Below are 24,505 nucleotides of genomic sequence, written 5' to 3'. Positions count from 1 at the left end.
CGAGATCATTTTGCTTACCTTACACCTTCTGAAAACCCTGTTGCCCAAGATTCACTTTTCCACAAGACAAGGCTGCGACATCTGTCGAGTAAAGCAATAGGCACACATGCCTTTCCTTCCACATACACAACTTCTAAATGTCTTCCTATTTCAATCCTAAATCACATGGGCTTTATTGTGGATCATACATAATCAAAATGTCTTACAACTGAGAAGCTTTGTGCCTTGAAGCCGTCTTCTATGTACCTGATGGGTTAAAATGTTCACAAGAGATACCCCCATATCCAAATACATTGTTGCAACAGTCATGAAAGCAATAAGAAAAAAAACACACCTCTCAAAGACTGACTCGAGTCATAATGGTCTGCCATCTGTGAATCACAAAGCAGAGAGACAACTTTCCCCTCACCATATACATTTCAAATTAGCAGTGTTTTCTGTCCAAATCTTTTGCGTCTAAATGATTCACGGGTCTCAAGGTTCAAAGGTAACACCTATTATCGAGGTCTTCCTAGGCAGCAAAGGTCCGATATTTTGTCTCTTGAAGGGATCTGATAGAGAAGGCATAAGAACATTCCCCGCACAAACAAGAGACACAACTGACAATTCATGGACCTTTTGAAATGTTAGGTACACATGTTAGGGTGCACATCATTTTGTGATGAAATGAGAGAAGGCATTTTCAAAAGGAATTACAGCAAAAACCAGACTGTGTAGCGTGTGATGCCTACCATCAACTTTGTTGCTCCAAATTAAATAAAGTGACTTGTGAAAGAGATCATAACAGTACAATCTGCTTACCTCACAACGCTCTAATATTTAGGGCATGGGACACATCTCTCCCAGAACACTGCTGCCACATGTGTTGAGTACAAGATACACTGGCTTTTGCCATCATCTCAGAAACAATATCCATTCATGTCTCCTCTATCTGTTCAATTCCCCAAAGAACCTTCTTTTCAAATACTGCTAAACAAAGCTTCCTAAACATGTCGATTGAGGAGATGGTACAAACTTTTTTCTTCAATTTCTTTGCTGCTCCTCTCGATCTTTGTGGATCCTGAAACTATTCAAGAGAGCTCATTTTGCTTACCTTACACCTGCTGAAAACCCTGTTGCCCAAGATTCACTTTTCCACAAGACAAGGCTGCTACATCTGTCGAGTAAAGCAATAGACACACAGACCTTTCCTTCCGCGAACACAACTTCCAAATGTCTTCCTACATAAGATGGTACAAACTTTTTTCTTCACTTTCTTTGCTGCTCCTCTCAATCTTTGTGGATCCTAAAACCATTCAAGCGAGATCATTTTGCTTACCTTACACCTGCTGAAAACCCTGTTGCCCAAGATTCACTTTTCCACAAGACAAGGCTGCGACATCTGTCGAGTAAAGCAATAGACACACAGACCTTTCTTTCCTTCCGCAAACACAACTTCCAAATGTCTTCCTACATAAGATGGTACGAACTTTTTTCTTCACTTTCTTTACTGCTCCTCTCAATCTGTGTGGATCCTGAAACTATTCAAGCAGGATCATTTTGCTTACCTTACACCTGCTGAAATCCCTGTTGCCCAAGATTCACTTTTCCACAAGACAAGGCTGCGACATCTGTCGAGTAAAGCAATAGACACACAGGCCTTTCTTTCCTTCCGCAAACACAACTTCCAAATGTCTTCCTACATAAGATGGTACAAACTTTTTTCTGCACTTTCTTTGCTGCTCCTCTCAATCTTTGTGGATCCTGAAACCATTCAAGTGAGATCATTTTGCTTACCTTACACCTTCTGAAAACCCTGTTGCCCAAGATTCACTTTTCCACAAGACAAGGCTGCGACATCTGTCGAGTAAAGCAATAGGCACACATGCCTTTCCTTCCACATACACAACTTCTAAATGTCTTCCTATTTCAATCCTAAATCACATGGGCTTTATTGTAGAACATAAATAATCAAAAAGTCTTACGACTGAGAAGCTTTGTGTCTTGAAGCCGTCTTCTATGTACCTGATGGGTTAAAATGTTCACAAGAGATACCACCATATCCAAATACATTGTTGCAACAGTCATGAAAGCAATAAGAAAAAAAACACACCTCTCCAAGACTGACTCAGGTCATAATGGTGTGCCACCTGTGAAACACAAAGCAGAGAGACAACTTTCCCTTCACCCTATACATTTCAAATTAGCAGTGTTTTCTGCCCAAACCCTTTGCGTCTCAATGATTGACGAGTCTCAAGGTTCAAAGGTAACAACTATAATCAAGGTCTTCCTAGGCAGCAAAGGTCCGATATTTTGTGTCTTGAAGGGATCTGATAGAGAAGGCATAAGATGGTACAAACTTTTTTCTTCACTTTCTTTGCTGCTCCTCTCAATATGGGTGGATCCTGAAACCATTCCAGCGAGATCATTTTGCTTACCTTACACCTGCTGAAAACCCTGTTGCCCAAGATTCACTTTTCCACAAGACAAGGCTGCGACATCTGTCGAGTAAAGCAATAGACACACAGACCTTTCTTTCCTTCCGCAAACACAACTTCCAAATGTCTTCCTACAGAAGATGGTACACACTTTCTTCTTCACTTTCTTTGCTGCTCCTCTAAATCTTTGTGGATCCTGAAACCATTCAAGCGACATCATTTTGCTTACCTTACACCTTCTGAAAACCCTGTTGCCCAAGATTCACTTTTCCACAAGACAAGGCTGCGACATCTGTCGAGTAAAGCAATAGACAAAAAGGCCTTTCTTTCCTTCCGCAAACACAACTTCCTAATGTCTTCCTACATAAGATGGTACAAACTTTTTTCTGCACTTTCTTTGCCGCTCCTCTCAATCTTTGTGGATCCTGAAACCATTCAAGCGAGATCATTTTGCTTACCTTACACCTTCTGAAAACCCTGTTGCCCAAGATTCACTTTTCCACAAGACAAGGCTGCGACATCTGTCGAGTAAAGCAATAGGCACACATGCCTTTCCTTCCACATACACAACTTCTAAATGTCTTCCTATTTCAATCCTAAATCACATGGGCTTTATTGTGGATCATACATAATCAAAATGTCTTACAACTGAGAAGCTTTGTGCCTTGAAGCCGTCTTCTATGTACCTGATGGGTTAAAATGTTCACAAGAGATACCCCCATATCCAAATACATTGTTGCAACAGTCATGAAAGCAATAAGAAAAAAAACACACCTCTCAAAGACTGACTCGAGTCATAATGGTCTGCCACCTGTGAATCACAAAGCAGAGAGACAACTTTCCCCTCACCATATACATTTCAAATTAGCAGTGTTTTCTGTCCAAATCTTTTGCGTCTAAATGATTCACGGGTCTCAAGGTTCAAAGGTAACACCTATTATCGAGGTCTTCCTAGGCAGCAAAGGTCCGATATTTTGTCTCTTGAAGGGATCTGATAGAGAAGGCATAAGAACATTCCCCGCACAAACAAGAGACACAACTGACAATTCATGGACCTTTTGAAATGTTAGGGTGCACATCATTTTGTGATGAAATGAGAGAAGGCATTTTCAAAAGGAATTACAGCAAAAACCAGACTGTGTAGCGTGTGATGCCTACCATCAACTTTGTTGCTCCAAATTAAATAAAGTGACTTGTGAAAGAGATCATAACAGTACAATCTGCTTACCTCACAACGCTCTAATATTTAGGGCATGGGACACATCTCTCCCAGAACACTGCTGCCACATGTGTTGAGTACAAGATACACTGGCTTTTGCCATCATCTCAGAAACAATATCCATTCATGTCTCCTCTATCTGTTCAATTCCCCAAAGAACCTTCTTTTCAAATACCGCTAAACAAAGCTTCCTAAACATGTCGATTGAGGAGATGGTACAAACTTTTTTCTTCACTTTCTTTGCTGCTCCTCTCGATCTTTGTGGATCCTGAAACCATTCAAGAGAGCTCATTTTGCTTACCTTACACCTGCTGAAAACCCTGTTGCCCAAGATTCACTTTTCCACAAGACAAGGCTGCTACATCTGTCGAGTAAAGCAATAGACACACAGGCCTTTCCTTCCGCGAACACAACTTCCAAATGTCTTCCTACATAAGATGGTACAAACTTTTTTCTTCACTTTCTTTGCTGCTCCTCTCAATCTTTGTGGATCCTGAAACCATTCAAGCGAGATCATTTTGCTTACCTTACACCTGCTGAAAACCCTGTTGCCCAAGATTCACTTTTCCACAAGACAAGGCTGCTACATCTGTCGAGTAAAGCAATAGACACACAGACCTTTCTTTCCATCCGCAAACACAACTTCCAAATGTCTTCCTACATAAGATGGTACAAACTTTTTTCTGCACTTTCTTTGCTGCTCCTCTCAATCTTTGTGGATCCTGAAACCATTCAAGTGAGATCATTTTGCTTACCTTACACCTTCTGAAAACCCTGTTGCCCAAGATTCACTTTTCCACAAGACAAGGCTGCGACATCTGTCGAGTAAAGCAATAGGCACACATGCCTTTCCTTCCACATACACAACTTCTAAATGTCTTCCTATTTCAATCCTAAATCACATGGGCTTTATTGTAGAACATAAATAATCAAAAAGTCTTACGACTGAGAAGCTTTGTGTCTTGAAGCCGTCTTCTATGTACCTGATGGGTTAAAATGTTCACAAGAGATACCACCATATCCAAATACATTGTTGCAACAGTCATGAAAGCAATAAGAAAAAAAACACACCTCTCCAAGACTGACTCAGGTCATAATGGTGTGCCACCTGTGAAACACAAAGCAGAGAGACAACTTTCCCTTCACCCTATACATTTCAAATTAGCAGTGTTTTCTGCCCAAACCCTTTGCGTCTCAATGATTGACGAGTCTCAAGGTTCAAAGGTAACAACTATAATCAAGGTCTTCCTAGGCAGCAAAGGTCCGATATTTTGTGTCTTGAAGGGATCTGATAGAGAAGGCATAAGATGGTACAAACTTTTTTCTTCACATTCTTTGCTGCTCCTCTCAATATGGGTGGATCCTGAAACCATTCCAGCGAGATCATTTTGCTTACCTTACACCTGCTGAAAACCCTGTTGCCCAAGATTCACTTTTCCACAAGACAAGGCTGCGACATCTGTCGAGTAAAGCAATAGACACACAGACCTTTCTTTCCTTCCGCAAACAGAACTTCCAAATGTCTTCCTACAGAAGATGGTACACACTTTCTTCTTCACTTTCTTCGCTGCTCCTCTAAATCTTTGTGGATCCTGAAACCATTCAAGCGAGATCATTTTGCTTACCTTACACCTTCTGAAAACCCTGTTGCCCAAGATTCACTTTTCCACAAGACAAGGCTGCGACATCTGTCGAGTAAAGCAATAGACACAAAGGCCTTTCTATCCTTCCGCAAACACAACTTCCTAATGTCTTCCTACATAAGATGGTACAAACTTTTTTCTGCACTTTCTTTGCCGCTGCTCTCAATCTTTGTGGATCCTGAAACCATTCAAGCGAGATCATTTTGCCTACCTTACACGTTCTGAAAACCCTGTTGCCCAAGATTCACTTTTCCACAAGACAAGGCTGCGACATCTGTCGAGTAAAGCAATAGGCACACATGCCTTTCCTTCCACATACACAACTTCTAAATGTCTTCCTATTTCAATCCTAAATCACATGGGCTTTATTGTGGAACATACATAATCAAAATGTCTTACAACTGAGAAGCTTTGTGCCTTGAAGCCGTCTTCTATGTACCTGATGGGTTAAAATGTTCACAAGAGATACCACCATATCCAAATACATTGTTGCAACAGTCATGAAAGCAATAAGAAAAAAAACACACCTCTCCAAGACTGACTCAGGTCATAATGGTGTGCCACCTGTGAAACACAAAGCAGAGAGACAACTTTCCCTTCACCCTATACATTTCAAATTAGCAGTGTTTTCTGCCCAAACCCTTTGCGTCTCAATGATTGACGAGTCTCAAGGTTCAAAGGTAACAACTATAATCAAGGTCTTCCTAGGCAGCAAAGGTCCGATATTTTGTGTCTTGAAGGGATCTGATAGAGAAGGCATAAGATGGTACAAACTTTTTTCTTCACTTTCTTTGCTGCTCCTCTCAATATGGGTGGATCCTGAAACCATTCCAGCGAGATCATTTTGCTTACCTTACACCTGCTGAAAACCCTGTTGCCCAAGATTCACTTTTCCACAAGACAAGGCTGTGACATCTGTCGAGTAAAGCAATAGACACACAGACCTTTCTTTCCTTCCGCAAACACAACTTCCAAATGTCTTCCTACAGAAGATGGTACACACTTTCTTCTTCACTTTCTTTGCTGCTCCTCTAAATCTTTGTGGATCCTGAAACCATTCAAGCGAGATCATTTTGCTTACCTTACACCTTCTGAAAACCCTGTTGCCCAAGATTCACTTTTCCACAAGACAAGGCTGCGACATCTGTCGAGTAAAGCAATAGACACAAAGGCCTTTCTTTCCTTCCGCAAACACAACTTCCTAATGTCTTCCTACATAAGATGGTACAAACTTTTTTCTGCACTTTCTTTGCCGCTCCTCTCAATCTTTGTGGATCCTGAAACCATTCAAGCGAGATCATTTTGCTTACCTTACACCTTCTGAAAACCCTGTTGCCCAAGATTCACTTTTCCACAAGACAAGGCTGCGACATCTGTCGAGTAAAGCAATAGGCACACATGCCTTTCCTTCCACATACACAACTTCTAAATGTCTTCCTATTTCAATCCTAAATCACATGGGCTTTATTGTGGAACATACATAATCAAAATGTCTTACAACTGAGAAGCTTTGTGCCTTGAAGCCGTCTTCTATGTACCTGATGGGTTAAAATGTTCACAAGAGATACCCCCATATCCAAATACATTGTTGCAACAGTCATGAAAGCAATAAGAAAAAAACACACCTCTCAAAGACTGACTCGAGTCATAATGGTCTGCCATCTGTGAATCACAAAGCAGAGAGACAACTTTCCCCTCACCATATACATTTCAAATTAGCAGTGTTTTCTGTCCAAATCTTTTGCGTCTAAATGATTCACGGGTCTCAAGGTTCAAAGGTAACACCTATTATCGAGGTCTTCCTAGGCAGCAAAGGTCCGATATTTTGTCTCTTGAAGGGATCTGATAGAGAAGGCATAAGAACATTCCCCGCACAAACAAGAGACACAACTGACAATTCATGGACCTTTTGAAATGTTAGGTACACATGTTAGGGTGCACATCATTTTGTGATGAAATGAGAGAAGGCATTTTCAAAAGGAATTACAGCAAAAACCAGACTGTGTAGCGTGTGATGCCTACCATCAACTTTGTTGCTCCAAATTAAATAAAGTGACTTGTGAAAGAGATCATAACAGTACAATCTGCTTACCTCACAACGCTCTAATATTTAGGGCATGGGACACATCTCTCCCAGAACACTGCTGCCACATGTGTTGAGTACAAGATACACTGGCTTTTGCCATCATCTCAGAAACAATATCCATTCATGTCTCCTCTATCTGTTCAATTCCCCAAAGAACCTTCTTTTCAAATACTGCTAAACAAAGCTTCCTAAACATGTCGATTGAGGAGATGGTACAAACTTTTTTCTTCAATTTCTTTGCTGCTCCTCTCGATCTTTGTGGATCCTGAAACTATTCAAGAGAGCTCATTTTGCTTACCTTACACCTGCTGAAAACCCTGTTGCCCAAGATTCACTTTTCCACAAGACAAGGCTGCTACATCTGTCGAGTAAAGCAATAGACACACAGACCTTTCCTTCCGCGAACACAACTTCCAAATGTCTTCCTACATAAGATGGTACAAACTTTTTTCTTCACTTTCTTTGCTGCTCCTCTCAATCTTTGTGGATCCTAAAACCATTCAAGCGAGATCATTTTGCTTACCTTACACCTGCTGAAAACCCTGTTGCCCAAGATTCACTTTTCCACAAGACAAGGCTGCGACATCTGTCGAGTAAAGCAATAGACACACAGACCTTTCTTTCCTTCCGCAAACACAACTTCCAAATGTCTTCCTACATAAGATGGTACGAACTTTTTTCTTCACTTTCTTTACTGCTCCTCTCAATCTGTGTGGATCCTGAAACTATTCAAGCAGGATCATTTTGCTTACCTTACACCTGCTGAAATCCCTGTTGCCCAAGATTCACTTTTCCACAAGACAAGGCTGCGACATCTGTCGAGTAAAGCAATAGACACACAGGCCTTTCTTTCCTTCCGCAAACACAACTTCCAAATGTCTTCCTACATAAGATGGTACAAACTTTTTTCTGCACTTTCTTTGCTGCTCCTCTCAATCTTTGTGGATCCTGAAACCATTCAAGTGAGATCATTTTGCTTACCTTACACCTTCTGAAAACCCTGTTGCCCAAGATTCACTTTTCCACAAGACAAGGCTGCGACATCTGTTGAGTAAAGCAATAGGCACACATGCCTTTCCTTCCACATACACAACTTCTAAATGTCTTCCTATTTCAATCCTAAATCACATGGGCTTTATTGTAGAACATAAATAATCAAAAAGTCTTACGACTGAGAAGCTTTGTGTCTTGAAGCCGTCTTCTATGTACCTGATGGGTTAAAATGTTCACAAGAGATACCACCATATCCAAATACATTGTTGCAACAGTCATGAAAGCAATAAGAAAAAAAACACACCTCTCCAAGACTGACTCAGGTCATAATGGTGTGCCACCTGTGAAACACAAAGCAGAGAGACAACTTTCCCTTCACCCTATACATTTCAAATTAGCAGTGTTTTCTGCCCAAACCCTTTGCGTCTCAATGATTGACGAGTCTCAAGGTTCAAAGGTAACAACTATAATCAAGGTCTTCCTAGGCAGCAAAGGTCCGATATTTTGTGTCTTGAAGGGATCTGATAGAGAAGGCATAAGATGGTACAAACTTTTTTCTTCACTTTCTTTGCTGCTCCTCTCAATATGGGTGGATCCTGAAACCATTCCAGCGAGATCATTTTGCTTACCTTACACCTGCTGAAAACCCTGTTGCCCAAGATTCACTTTTCCACAAGACAAGGCTGCGACATCTGTCGAGTAAAGCAATAGACACACAGACCTTTCTTTCCTTCCGCAAACACAACTTCCAAATGTCTTCCTACAGAAGATGGTACACACTTTCTTCTTCACTTTCTTTGCTGCTCCTCTAAATCTTTGTGGATCCTGAAACCATTCAAGCAAGATCATTTTGCTTACCTTACACCTTCTGAAAACCCTGTTGCCCAAGATTCACTTTTCCACAAGACAAGGCTGCGACATCTGTCGAGTAAAGCAATAGACACAAAGGCCTTTCTTTCCTTCCGCAAACACAACTTCCTAATGTCTTCCTACATAAGATGGTACAAACTTTTTTCTGCACTTTCTTTGCCGCTCCTCTCAATCTTTGTGGATCCTGAAACCATTCAAGCGAGATCATTTTGCTTACCTTACACCTTCTGAAAACCCTGTTGCCCAAGATTCACTTTTCCACAAGACAAGGCTGCGACATCTGTCGAGTAAAGCAATAGGCACACATGCCTTTCCTTCCACATACACAACTTCTAAATGTCTTCCTATTTCAATCCTAAATCACATGGGCTTTATTGTGGATCATACATAATCAAAATGTCTTACAACTGAGAAGCTTTGTGCCTTGAAGCCGTCTTCTATGTACCTGATGGGTTAAAATGTTCACAAGAGATACCCCCATATCCAAATACATTGTTGCAACAGTCATGAAAGCAATAAGAAAAAAAACACACCTCTCAAAGACTGACTCGAGTCATAATGGTCTGCCATCTGTGAATCACAAAGCAGAGAGACAACTTTCCCCTCACCATATACATTTCAAATTAGCAGTGTTTTCTGTCCAAATCTTTTGCGTCTAAATGATTCACGGGTCTCAAGGTTCAAAGGTAACACCTATTATCGAGGTCTTCCTAGGCAGCAAAGGTCCGATATTTTGTCTCTTGAAGGAATCTGATAGAGAAGGCATAAGAACATTCCCCGCACAAACAAGAGACACAACTGACAATTCATGGACCTTTTGAAATGTTAGGGTGCACATCATTTTGTGATGAAATGAGAGAAGGCATTTTCAAAAGGAATTACAGCAAAAACCAGACTGTGTAGCGTGTGATGCCTACCATCAACTTTGTTGCTCCAAATTAAATAAAGTGACTTGTGAAAGAGATCATAACAGTACAATCTGCTTACCTCACAAGGCTCTAATATTTAGGGCATGGGACACATCTCTCCCAGAACACTGCTGCCACATGTGTTGAGTACAAGATACACTGGCTTTTGCCATCATCTCAGAAACAATATCCATTCATGTCTCCTCTATCTGTTCAATTCCCCAAAGAACCTTCTTTTCAAATACCGCTAAACAAAGCTTCCTAAACATGTCGATTGAGGAGATGGTACAAACTTTTTTCTTCAATTTCTTTGCTGCTCCTCTCGATCTTTGTGGATCCTGAAACTATTCAAGAGAGCTCATTTTGCTTACCTTACACCTGCTGAAAACCCTGTTGCCCAAGATTCACTTTTCCACAAGACAAGGCTGCTACATCTGTCGAGTAAAGCAATAGACACACAGGCCTTTCCTTCCGCGAACACAACTTCCAAATGTCTTCCTACATAAGATGGTACAAACTTTTTTCTTCACTTTCTTTGCTGCTCCTCTCAATCTTTGTGGATCCTAAAACCATTCAAGCGAGATCATTTTGCTTACCTTACACCTGCTGAAAACCCTGTTGCCCAAGATTCACTTTTCCACAAGACAAGGCTGCGACATCTGTCGAGTAAAGCAATAGACACACAGACCTTTCTTTCCTTCCGCAAACACAACTTCCAAATGTCTTCCTACATAAGATGGTACGAACTTTTTTCTTCACTTTCTTTACTGCTCCTCTCAATCTGTGTGGATCCTGAAACTATTCAAGCAGGATCATTTTGCTTACCTTACACCTGCTGAAATCCCTGTTGCCCAAGATTCACTTTTCCACAAGACAAGGCTGCGACATCTGTCGAGTAAAGCAATAGACACACAGGCCTTTCTTTCCTTCCGCAAACACAACTTCCAAATGTCTTCCTACATAAGATGGTACAAACTTTTTTCTGCACTTTCTTTGCTGCTCCTCTCAATCTTTGTGGATCATGAAACCATTCAAGTGAGATCATTTTGCTTACCTTACACCTTCTGAAAACCCTGTTGCCCAAGATTCACTTTTCCACAAGACAAGGCTGCGACATCTGTCGAGTAAAGCAATAGGCACACATGCCTTTCCTTCCACATACACAACTTCTAAATGTCTTCCTATTTCAATCCTAAATCACATGGGCTTTATTGTAGAACATAAATAATCAAAAAGTCTTACGACTGAGAAGCTTTGTGTCTTGAAGCCGTCTTCTATGTACCTGATGGGTTAAAATGTTCACAAGAGATACCACCATATCCAAATACATTGTTGCAACAGTCATGAAAGCAATAAGAAAAAAAACACACCTCTCCAAGACTGACTCAGGTCATAATGGTGTGCCACCTGTGAAACACAAAGCAGAGAGACATCTTTCCCTTCACCCTATACATTTCAAATTAGCAGTGTTTTCTGCCCAAACCCTTTGCGTCTCAATGATTGACGAGTCTCAAGGTTCAAAGGTAACAACTATAATCAAGGTCTTCCTAGGCAGCAAAGGTCCGATATTTTGTGTCTTGAAGGGATCTGATAGAGAAGGCATAAGATGGTACAAACTTTTTTCTTCACTTTCTTTGCTGCTCCTCTCAATATGGGTGGATCCTGAAACCATTCCAGCGAGATCATTTTGCTTACCTTACACCTGCTGAAAACCCTGTTGCCCAAGATTCACTTTTCCACAAGACAAGGCTGCGACATCTGTCGAGTAAAGCAATAGACACACAGACCTTTCTTTCCTTCCGCAAACACAACTTCCAAATGTCTTCCTACAGAAGATGGTACACACTTTCTTCTTCACTTTCTTTGCTGCTCCTCTAAATCTTTGTGGATCCTGAAACCATTCAAGCGAGATCATTTTGCTTACCTTACACCTTCTGAAAACCCTGTTGCCCAAGATTCACTTTTCCACAAGACAAGGCTGCGACATCTGTCGAGTAAAGCAATAGACACAAAGGCCTTTCTTTCCTTCCGCAAACACAACTTCCTAATGTCTTCCTACATAAGATGGTACAAACTTTTTTCTGCACTTTCTTTGCCGCTCCTCTCAATCTTTGTGGATCCTGAAACCATTCAAGCGAGATCATTTTGCTTACCTTACACCTTCTGAAAACCCTGTTGCCCAAGATTCACTTTTCCACAAGACAAGGCTGCGACATCTGTCGAGTAAAGCAATAGGCACACATGCCTTTCCTTCCACATACACCACTTCTAAATGTCTTCCTATTTCAATCCTAAATCACATGGGCTTTATTGTGGATCATACATAATCAAAATGTCTTACAACTGAGAAGCTTTGTGCCTTGAAGCCGTCTTCTATGTACCTGATGGGTTAAAATGTTCACAAGAGATACCCCCATATCCAAATACATTGTTGCAACAGTCATGAAAGCAATAAGAAAAAAAACACACCTCTCAAAGACTGACTCGAGTCATAATGGTCTGCCATCTGTGAATCACAAAGCAGAGAGACAACTTTCCCCTCACCATATACATTTCAAATTAGCAGTGTTTTCTGTCCAAATCTTTTGCGTCTGAATGATTCACGGGTCTCAAGGTTCAAAGGTAACACCTATTATCGAGGTCTTCCTAGGCAGCAAAGGTCCGATATTTTGTCTCTTGAAGGGATCTGATAGAGAAGGCATAAGAACATTCCCCGCACAAACAAGAGACACAACTGACAATTCATGGACCTTTTGAAATGTTAGGTACACATGTTAGGGTGCACATCATTTTGTGATGAAATGAGAGAAGGCATTTTCAAAAGGAATTACAGCAAAAACCAGACTGTGTAGCGTGTGATGCCTCCCATCAACTTTGTTGCTCCAAATTAAATAAAGTGACTTGTGAAAGAGATCATAACAGTACAATCTGCTTACCTCACAACGCCCTAATATTTAGGGCATGGGACACATCTCTCCCAGAACACTGCTGCCACATGTGTTGAGTACAAGATACACTGGCTTTTGCCATCATCTCAGAAACAATATCCATTCATGTCTCCTCTATCTGTTCAATTCCCCAAAGAACCTTCTTTTCAAATACTGCTAAACAAAGCTTCCTAAACATGTCGATTGAGGAGATGGTACAAACTTTTTTCTTCAATTTCTTTGCTGCTCCTCTCGATCTTTGTGGATCCTGAAACTATTCAAGAGAGCTCATTTTGCTTACCTTACACCTGCTGAAAACCCTGTTGCCCAAGATTCACTTTTCCACAAGACAAGGCTGCTACATCTGTCGAGTAAAGCAATAGACACACAGACCTTTCCTTCCGCGAACACAACTTCCAAATGTCTTCCTACATAAGATGGTACAAACTTTTTTCTTCACTTTCTTTGCTGCTCCTCTCAATCTTTGTGGATCCTAAAACCATTCAAGCGAGATCATTTTGCTTACCTTACACCTGCTGAAAACCCTGTTGCCCAAGATTCACTTTTCCACAAGACAAGGCTGCGACATCTGTCGAGTAAAGCAATAGACACACAGACCTTTCTTTCCTTCCGCAAACACAACTTCCAAATGTCTTCCTACATAAGATGGTACGAACTTTTTTCTTCACTTTCTTTACTGCTCCTCTCAATCTGTGTGGATCCTGAAACTATTCAAGCAGGATCATTTTGCTTACCTTACACCTGCTGAAATCCCTGTTGCCCAAGATTCACTTTTCCACAAGACAAGGCTGCGACATCTGTCGAGTAAAGCAATAGACACACAGGCCTTTCTTTCCTTCCGCAAACACAACTTCCAAATGTCTTCCTACATAAGATGGTACAAACTTTTTTCTGCACTTTCTTTGCTGCTCCTCTCAATCTTTGTGGATCCTGAAACCATTCAAGTGAGATCATTTTGCTTACCTTACACCTTCTGAAAACCCTGTTGCCCAAGATTCACTTTTCCACAAGACAAGGCTGCGACATCTGTCGAGTAAAGCAATAGGCACACATGCCTTTCCTTCCACATACACAACTTCTAAATGTCTTCCTATTTCAATCCTAAATCACATGGGCTTTATTGTAGAACATAAATAATCAAAAAGTCTTACGACTGAGAAGCTTTGTGTCTTGAAGCCGTCTTCTATGTACCTGATGGGTTAAAATGTTCACAAGAGATACCACCATATCCAAATACATTGTTGCAACAGTCATGAAAGCAATAAGAAAAAAAACACACCTCTCCAAGACTGACTCAGGTCATAATGGTGTGCCACCTGTGAAACACAAAGCAGAGAGACAACTTTCCCTTCACCCTATACATTTCAAATTAGCAGTGTTTTCTGCCCAAACCCTTTGCGTCTCAATGATTGACGAGTCTCAAGGTTCAAAGGTAACAACTATAATCAAGGTCTTCCTAGGCAGCAAAGGTCCGATATTTTGTGTCTTGAAGGGATCTGATAGAGAAGGCATAAGATGGTACAAACTTTTTTCTTCACTTTCTTTGCTGCTCCTCTCAATATGGGTGGATCCTGAAACCATTCCAGCGAGATCATTTTGCTTACCTTACACCTGCTGAAAACCCTGTTGCCCAAGATTCACTTTTCCACAAGACAAGGCTGCGACATCTGTCGAGTAAAGCAATAGACACACAGACCTTTCTTTCCTTCCGCAAACACAACTTCCAAATGTCTTCCTACAGAAGATGGTACACACTTTCTTCTTCACTTTCTTTGCTGCTCCTCTAAATCTTTGTGGATCCTGAAACCATTCAAGCGAGATCATTTTGCTTACCTTACACCTTCTGAAAACCCTGTTGCCCAAGATTCACTTTTCCACAAGACAAGGCTGCGACATCTGTCGAGTAAAGCAATAGACACAAAGGCCTTTCTTTCCTTCCGCAAACACAACTTCCTAATGTCTTCCTACATAAGATGGTACAAACTTTTTTCTGCACTTTCTTTGCCGCTCCTCTCAATCTTTGTGGATCCTGAAACCATTCAAGCGAGATCATTTTGCTTACCTTACACCTTCTGAAAACCCCGTTGCCCAAGATTCACTTTTCCACAAGACAAGGCTGCGACATCTGTCGAGTAAAGCAATAGGCACACATGCCTTTCCTTCCACATACACAACTTCTAAATGTCTTCCTATTTCAATCCTAAATCACATGGGCTTTATTGTGGATCATACATAATCAAAATGTCTTACAACTGAGAAGCTTTGTGCCTTGAAGCCGTCTTCTATGTACCTGATGGGTTAAAATGTTCACAAGAGATACCCCCATATCCAAATACATTGTTGCAACAGTCATGAAAGCAATAAGAAAAAAAACACACCTCTCAAAGACTGACTCGAGTCATAATGGTCTGCCATCTGTGAATCACAAAGCAGAGAGACAACTTTCCCCTCACCATATAGATTTCAAATTAGCAGTGTTTTTTGTCCAAATCTTTTGCGTCTAAATGATTCACGGGTCTCAAGGTTCAAAGGTAACACCTATTATCGAGGTCTTCCTAGGCAGCAAAGGTCCGATATTTTGTCTCTTGAAGGGATCAGATAGAGAAGGCATAAGAACATTCCCCGCACAAACAAGAGACACAACTGACAATTCATGGACCTTTTGAAATGTTACGGTGCACATCATTTTGTGATGAAATGAGAGAAGGCATTTTCAAAAGGAATTACAGCAAAAACCAGACTGTGTATCGTGTGATGCCTACCATCAACTTTGTTGCTCCAAATTAAATAAAGTGACTTGTGAAAGAGATCATAACAGTACAATCTGCTTACCTCACAACACTCTAATATTTAGGGCATGGGACACATCTCTCCCAGAACACTGCTGCCACATGTGTTGAGTACAAGATACACTGGCTTTTGCCATCATCTCAGAAACAATATCCATTCATGTCTCCTCTATCTGTTCAATTCCCCAAAGAACCTTCTTTTCAAATACCGCTAAACAAAGCTTCCTAAACATGTCGATTGAGGAGATGGTACAAACTTTTTTCTTCACTTTCTTTGCTGCTCCTCTCGATCTTTGTGGATCCTGAAACCATTCAAGAGAGCTCATTTTGCTTACCTTACACCTGCTGAAAACCCTGTTGCCCAAGATTCACTTTTCCACAAGACAAGGCTGCTACATCTGTCGAGTAAAGCAATAGACACACAGGCCTTTCCTTCCGCGAACACAACTTCCAAATGTCTTCCTACATAAGATGGTACAAACTTTTTTCTTCACTTTCTTTGCTGCTCCTCTCAATCTTTGTGGATCCTGAAACCATTCAAGCGAGATCATTTTGCTTACCTTACACCTGCTGAAAACCCTGTTGCCCAAGATTCACTTTTCCACAAGACAAGGCTGCTACATCTGTCGAGTAAAGCAATAGACACACAGACCTTTCTTTCCATCCGCAAACACAACTTCCAAATGTCTTCCTACATAAGATGGTACAAACTTTTTTCTGCACTTTCTTTGCTGCTCCTCTCAATCTTTGTGGATCCTGAAACCATTCAAGTGAGATCATTTTGCTTACCTTACACCTTCTGAAAACCCTGTTGCCCAAGATTCACTTTTCCACAAGACAAGGCTGCGACATCTGTCGAGTAAAGCAATAGGCACACATGCCTTTCCTTCCACATACACAACTTCTAAATGTCTTCCTATTTCAATCCTAAATCACATGGGCTTTATTGTAGAACATAAATAATCAAAAAGTCTTACGACTGAGAAGCTTTGTGTCTTGAAGCCGTCTTCTATGTACCTGATGGGTTAAAATGTTCACAAGAGATACCACCATATCCAAATACATTGTTGCAACAGTCATGAAAGCAATAAGAAAAAAAACACACCTCTCCAAGACTGACTCAGGTCATAATGGTGTGCCACCTGTGAAACACAAAGCAGAGAGACAACTTTCCCTTCACCCTATACATTTCAAATTAGCAGTGTTTTCTGCCCAAACCCTTTGCGTCTCAATGATTGACGAGTCTCAAGGTTCAAAGGTAACAACTATAATCAAGGTCTTCCTAGGCAGCAAAGGTCCGATATTTTGTGTCTTGAAGGGATCTGATAGAGAAGGCATAAGATGGTACAAACTTTTTTCTTCACTTTCTTTGCTGCTCCTCTCAATATGGGTGGATCCTGAAACCATTCCAGCGAGATCATTTTGCTTACCTTACACCTGCTGAAAACCCTGTTGCCCAAGATTCACTTTTCCACAAGACAAGGCTGCGACATCTGTCGAGTAAAGCAATAGACACACAGACCTTTCTTTCCATCCGCAAACACAACTTCCAAATGTCTTCCTACATAAGATGGTACAAACTTTTTTCTGCACTTTCTTTGCTGCTCCTCTCAATCTTTGTGGATCCTGAAACCATTCAAGTGAGATCATTTTGCTTACCTTACACCTTCTGAAAACCCTGTTGCCCAAGATTCACTTTTCCACAAGACAAGGCTGCGACATCTGTCGAGTAAAGCAATAGGCACACATGCCTTTCCTTCCACATACACAACTTCTAAATGTCTTCCTATTTCAATCCTAAATCACATGGGCTTTATTGTAGAACATAAATAATCAAAAAGTCTTACGACTGAGAAGCTTTGTGTCTTGAAGCCGTCTTCTATGTACCTGATGGGTTAAAATGTTCACAAGAGATACCACCATATCCAAATACATTGTTGCAACAGTCATGAAAGCAATAAGAAAAAAAACACACCTCTCCAAGACTGACTCAGGTCATAATGGTGTGCCACCTGTGAAACACAAAGCAGAGAGACAACTTTCCCTTCACCCTATACATTTCAAATTAGCAGTGTTTTCTGCCCAAACCCTTTGCGTCTCAATGATTGACGAGTCTCAAGGTTCAAAGGTAACAACTATAATCAAGGTCTTCCTAGGCAGCAAAGGTCCGATATTTTGTGTCTTGAAGGGATCTGATAGAGAAGGCATAAGATGGTACAAACTTTTTTCTTCACTTTCTTTGCTGCTCCTCTCAATATGGGTGGATCCTGAAACCATTCCAGCGAGATCATTTTGCTTACCTTACACCTGCTGAAAACCCTGTTGCCCAAGATTCACTTTTCCACAAGACAAGGCTGCGACATCTGTCGAGTAAAGCAATAGACACACAGACCTTTCTTTCCTTCCGCAAACACAACTTCCAAATGTCTTCCTACAGAAGATGGTACACACTTTCTTCTTCACTTTCTTTGCTGCTCCTCTAAATCTTTGTGGATCCTGAAACCATTCAAGCGAGATCATTTTGCTTACCTTACACCTTCTGAAAACCCTGTTGCCCAAGATTCACTTTTCCACAAGACAAGGCTGCGACATCTGTCGAGTAAAGCAATAGACACAAAGGCCTTTCTTTCCTTCCGCAAACACAACTTCCTAATGTCTTCCTACATAAGATGGTACAAACTTTTTTCTGCACTTTCTTTGCCGCTCATCTCAATCTTTGTGGATCCTGAAACCATTCAAGCGAGATCATTTTGCTTACCTTACACCTTCTGAAAAACCTGTTGCCCAGGATTCACTTTTCCACAAGACAAGGCTGCGACATCTGTCGAGTAAAGCAATAGGCACACATGCCTTTCCTTCCACATACACAACTTCTAAATGTCTTCCTATTTCAATCCTAAATCACATGGGCTTTATTGTGGATCATACATAATCAAAATGTCTTACAACTGAGAAGCTTTGTGCCTTGAAGCCGTCTTCTATGTACCTGATGGGTTAAAATGTTCACAAGAGATACCCCCATATCCAAATACATTGTTGCAACAGTCATGAAAGCAATAAGAAAAAAAACACACCTCTCAAAGACTGACTCGAGTCATAATGGTCTGCCATCTGTGAATCACAAAGCAGAGAGACAACTTTCCCCTCACCATATACATTTCAAATTAGCAGTGTTTTCTGTCCAAATCTTTTGCGTCTAAATGATTCACGGGTCTCAAGGTTCAAAGGTAACACCTATTATCGAGGTCTTCCTAGGCAGCAAAGGTCCGATATTTTGTCTCTTGAAGGGATCTGATAGAGAAGGCATAAGAACATTCCCCGCACAAACAAGAGACACAACTGACAATTCATGGACCTTTTGAAATGTTAGGGTGCACATCATTTTGTGATGAAATGAGAGAAGGCATTTTCAAAAGGAATTACAGCAAAAACCAGACTGTGTAGCGTGTGATGCCTACCATCAACTTTGTTGCTCCAAATTAAATAAAGTGAAATGTGAAAGAGATCATAACAGTACAATCTGCTTACCTCACAACGCTCTAATATTTAGGGCATGGGACACATCTCTCCCAGAACACTGCTGCCACATGTGTTGAGTACAAGATACACTGGCTTTTGCCATCATCTCAGAAACAATATCCATTCATGTCTCCTCTATCTGTTCAATTCCCCAAAGAACCTTCTTTTCAAATACCGCTAAACAAAGCTTCCTAAACATGTCGATTGAGGAGATGGTACAAACTTTTTTCTTCACTTTCTTTGCTGCTCCTCTCGATCTTTGTGGATCCTGAAACCATTCAAGAGAGCTCATTTTGCTTACCTTACACCTGCTGAAAACCCTGTTGCCCAAGATTCACTTTTCCACAAGACAAGGCTGCTACATCTGTCGAGTAAAGCAATAGGCACACATGCCTTTCCTTCCACATACACAACTTCTAAATGTCTTCCTATTTCAATCCTAAATCACATGGGCTTTATTGTGGATCATACATAATCAAAATGTCTTACAACTGAGAAGCTTTGTGCCTTGAAGCCGTCTTCTATGTACCTGATGGGTTAAAATGTTCACAAGAGATACCACCATATCCAAATACATTGTTGCAACAGTCATGAAAGCAATAAGAAAAAAAACACACCTCTCCAAGACTGACTCAGGTCATAATGGTGTGCCACCTGTGAAACACAAAGCAGAGAGACAACTTTCCCTTCACCCTATACATTTCAAATTAGCAGTGTTTTCTGCCCAAACCCTTTGCGTCTCAATGATTGACGAGTCTCAAGGTTCAAAGGTAACAACTATAATCAAGGTCTTCCTAGGCAGCAAAGGTCCGATATTTTGTGTCTTGAAGGGATCTGATAGAGAAGGCATAAGATGGTACAAACTTTTTTCTTCACTTTCTTTGCTGCTCCTCTCAATATGGGTGGATCCTGAAACCATTCCAGCGAGATCATTTTGCTTACCTTACACCTGCTGAAAACCCTGTTGCCCAAGATTCACTTTTCCACAAGACAAGGCTGCGACATCTGTCGAGTAAAGCAATAGACACACAGACCTTTCTTTCCTTCCGCAAACACAACTTCCAAATGTCTTCCTACAGAAGATGGTACACACTTTCTTCTTCACTTTCTTTGCTGCTCCTCTAAATCTTTGTGGATCCTGAAACCATTCAAGCGAGATCATTTTGCTTACCTTACACCTTCTGAAAACCCTGTTGCCCAAGATTCACTTTTCCACAAGACAAGGCTGCGACATCTGTCGAGTAAAGCAATAGACACAAAGGCCTTTCTATCCTTCCGCAAACACAACTTCCTAATGTCTTCCTACATAAGATGGTACAAACTTTTTTCTGCACTTTCTTTGCCGCTCCTCTCAATCTTTGTGGATCCTGAAACCATTCAAGCGAGATCATTTTGCCTACCTTACACCTTCTGAAAACCCTGTTGCCCAAGATTCACTTTTCCACAAGACAAGGCTGCGACATCTGTCGAGTAAAGCAATAGGCACACATGCCTTTCCTTCCACATACACAACTTCTAAATGTCTTCCTATTTCAATCCTAAATCACATGGGCTTTATTGTGGAACATACATAATCAAAATGTCTTACAACTGAGAAGCTTTGTGCCTTGAAGCCGTCTTCTATGTACCTGATGGGTTAAAATGTTCACAAGAGATACCCCCATATCCAAATACATTGTTGCAACAGTCATGAAAGCAATAAGAAAAAAACACACCTCTCAAAGACTGACTCGAGTCATAATGGTCTGCCATCTGTGAATCACAAAGCAGAGAGACAACTTTCCCCTCACCATATACATTTCAAATTAGCAGTGTTTTCTGTCCAAATCTTTTGCGTCTAAATGATTCACGGGTCTCAAGGTTCAAAGGTAACACCTATTATCGAGGTCTTCCTAGGTAGCAAAGGTCCGATATTTTGTCTCTTGAAGGGATCTGATAGAGAAGGCATAAGAACATTCCCCGCACAAACAAGAGACACAACTGACAATTCATGGACCTTTTGAAATGTTAGGTACACATGTTAGGGTGCACATCATTTTGTGATGAAATGAGAGAAGGCATTTTCAAAAGGAATTACAGCAAAAACCAGACTGTGTAGCGTGTGATGCCTACCATCAACTTTGTTGCTCCAAATTAAATAAAGTGACTTGTGAAAGAGATCATAACAGTACAATCTGCTTACCTCACAACGCTCTAATATTTAGGGCATGGGACACATCTCTCCCAGAACACTGCTGCCACATGTGTTGAGTACAAGATACACTGGCTTTTGCCATCATCTCAGAAACAATATCCATTCATTTCTCCTCTATCTGTTCAATTCCCCAAAGAACCTTCTTTTCAAATACTGCTAAACAAAGCTTCCTAAACATGTCGATTGAGGCGATGGTACAAACTTTTTTCTTCAATTTCTTTGCTGCTCCTCTCGATCTTTGTGGATCCTGAAACTATTCAAGAGAGCTCATTTTGCTTACCTTACACCTGCTGAAAACCCTGTTGCCCAAGATTCACTTTTCCACAAGACAAGGCTGCTACATCTGTCGAGTAAAGCAATAGACACACAGGCCTTTCCTTCCGCGAACACAACTTCCAAATGTCTTCCTACATAAGATGGTACAAACTTTTTTCTTCACTTTCTTTGCTGCTCCTCTCAATCTTTGTGGATCCTAAAACCATTCAAGCGAGATCATTTTGCTTACCTTACACCTGCTGAAAAACCCTGTTGCCCAAGATTCACTTTTCCACAAGACAAGGCTGCGACATCTGTCGAGTAAAGCAATAGACACACAGACCTTTCTTTCCTTCCGCAAACACAACTTCCAAATGTCTTCCTACATAAGATGGTACAAACTTTTTTCTTCACTTTCTTTACTGCTCCTCTCAATCTGTGTGGATCCTGAAACTATTCAAGCAGGATCATTTTGCTTACCTTACACCTGCTGAAATCCCTGTTGCCCAAGATTCACTTTTCCACAAGACAAGGCTGCGACATCTGTCGAGTAAAGCAATAGGCACACATGCGTTTCCTTCCACATACACAACTTCTAAATGTCTTCCTATTTCAATCCTAAATCACATGGGCTTTATTGTAGAACATAAATAATCAAAAAGTCTTACGACTGAGAAGCTTTGTGTCTTGAAGCCGTCTTCTATGTACCTGATGGGTTAAAATGTTCACAAGAGATACCACCATATCCAAATACATTGTTGCAACAGTCATGAAAGCAATAAGAAAAAAAACACACCTCTCCAAGACTGACTCAGGTCATAATGGTGTGCCACCTGTGAAACACAAAGCAGAGAGACAACTTTCCCTTCACCCTATACATTTCAAATTAGCAGTGTTTTCTGCCCAAACCCTTTGCGTCTCAATGATTGACGAGTCTCAAGGTTCAAAGGTAACAACTATAATCAAGGTCTTCCTAGGCAGCAAAGGTCCGATATTTTGTGTCTTGAAGGGATCTGATAGAGAAGGCATAAGATGGTACAAACTTTTTTCTTCACTTTCTTTGCTGCTCCTCTCAATATGGGTGGATCCTGAAACCATTCCAGCGAGATCATTTTGCTTACCTTACACCTGCTGAAAACCCTGTTGCCCAAGATTCACTTTTACACAAGACGAGGCTGCGACATCTGTCGAGTAAAGCAATAGACACACAGGCCTTTCCTTCCGCAAACACAACTTCCAAATGTCTTCCTACATAAGATGGTACAAACTTTTTTCTTCACTTTCTTTGCTGCTCCTCTCAATATGGGTGGATCCTGAAACCATTCCAGCGAGATCATTTTGCTTACCTTACACCTGCTGAAAACTCTGTTGCCCAAGATTCACTTTTCCACAAGACAAGGCTGCGACATCTGTCGAGTAGAGCAATAGGCACACATGCCTTTCCTTCCACATACACAACTTCTAAATGTCTTCCTATTTCAATCCTAAATCACATGGGCTTTATTGTAGAACATACATAATCAAAATGTCTTACGACTGAGAAGCTTTGTGCCTTGAAGCCGTCTTCTATGTACCTGATGGGTTAAAATGTTCACAAGTGATACCCCCATATCCAAATACGTTGGATAAACCGTAGTTTTTTTAAAATAATTTTTACTCATGGCTTTGCCTGTGCCTTGTGGACAGATGTCTCTTGAACACATCTGTTAAAGGAAGCATATCAACAATCCCCGCACAAACAAGAGACCAAACTAACTTTTCCCACTTAGAGGAGTTAGGGTGCACAATTCCATGTAACATTTAGATGAAACGAGACCGATACATAACAAGGCAATTAGTGATGTACCACTACCAATGTAAATCGCAAGATACAACAAATGTGCTAATTTTATTAAAATTTTAAAACCTGGTGTCTGAGAAGGAATTTTTTTTCTTAATCCTCTTTGCCGTTCCTCTAAATCTTTTTGGTTTTTATTTTATATTTGTCTTTCCACATACAGGGTTTATATACATACACACACATACTGCACATTGGGTACTGTTAAAATTAATGGCACAATGTTTCAGGTCAGCTAATTCTCTAGGAAAATCAAAGTGAGTGGGTCAATTTTTTTATTCTGGTTACAATTTTAAGTCTCTCCAAAATTAGCATCTTAATTTTGATGTTTCTACCATGGGTGTGTAACTGCTCATAGCTTATGAGCTGCCCTATCACCCTTTTGCAGTTCAGTTTAACTCTGGTTAATATTAAAAACGGGGTAAATATTTTATACATGTAAATGCATAGATACAGTGGAGTGTACGCGCACATATAGAATGGTATCATCCAACCTTTCCTCCAAACGCTGGGTTCATAGGTGGTTTTGGGTGTGAGAGGTGAAGACTACAGGTAACGCATAAACATACAGCTCCATTTGTATGTTTTTGTATTCAAGGTATAACAATGCTTGTGCCACTAGTAAACATTTAAGACAATTGAGAAAGTGCTTGTAAGGTGGTAGTAAACCACCTTGGCTAAATGGCATATTGTGAAGCTGCTCTCCAAAAATTCTACTTCACACAGCATATTTGTCCACAACCTCATAGTAAGTTGCCAAACATTACAACAGCCCTCTACACATAATGATTTTTAGTTTACCAAGGTTGATATGACATAATATATCA

This window comes from Spea bombifrons, chromosome 10, assembly GCF_027358695.1.
Source record: "Spea bombifrons isolate aSpeBom1 chromosome 10, aSpeBom1.2.pri, whole genome shotgun sequence".
Taxonomy (NCBI): domain Eukaryota; kingdom Metazoa; phylum Chordata; class Amphibia; order Anura; family Pelobatidae; genus Spea; species Spea bombifrons.
The sequence above is the reverse complement of the archived record's forward strand: the minus strand, read 5'-3'. Positions refer to the sequence as shown.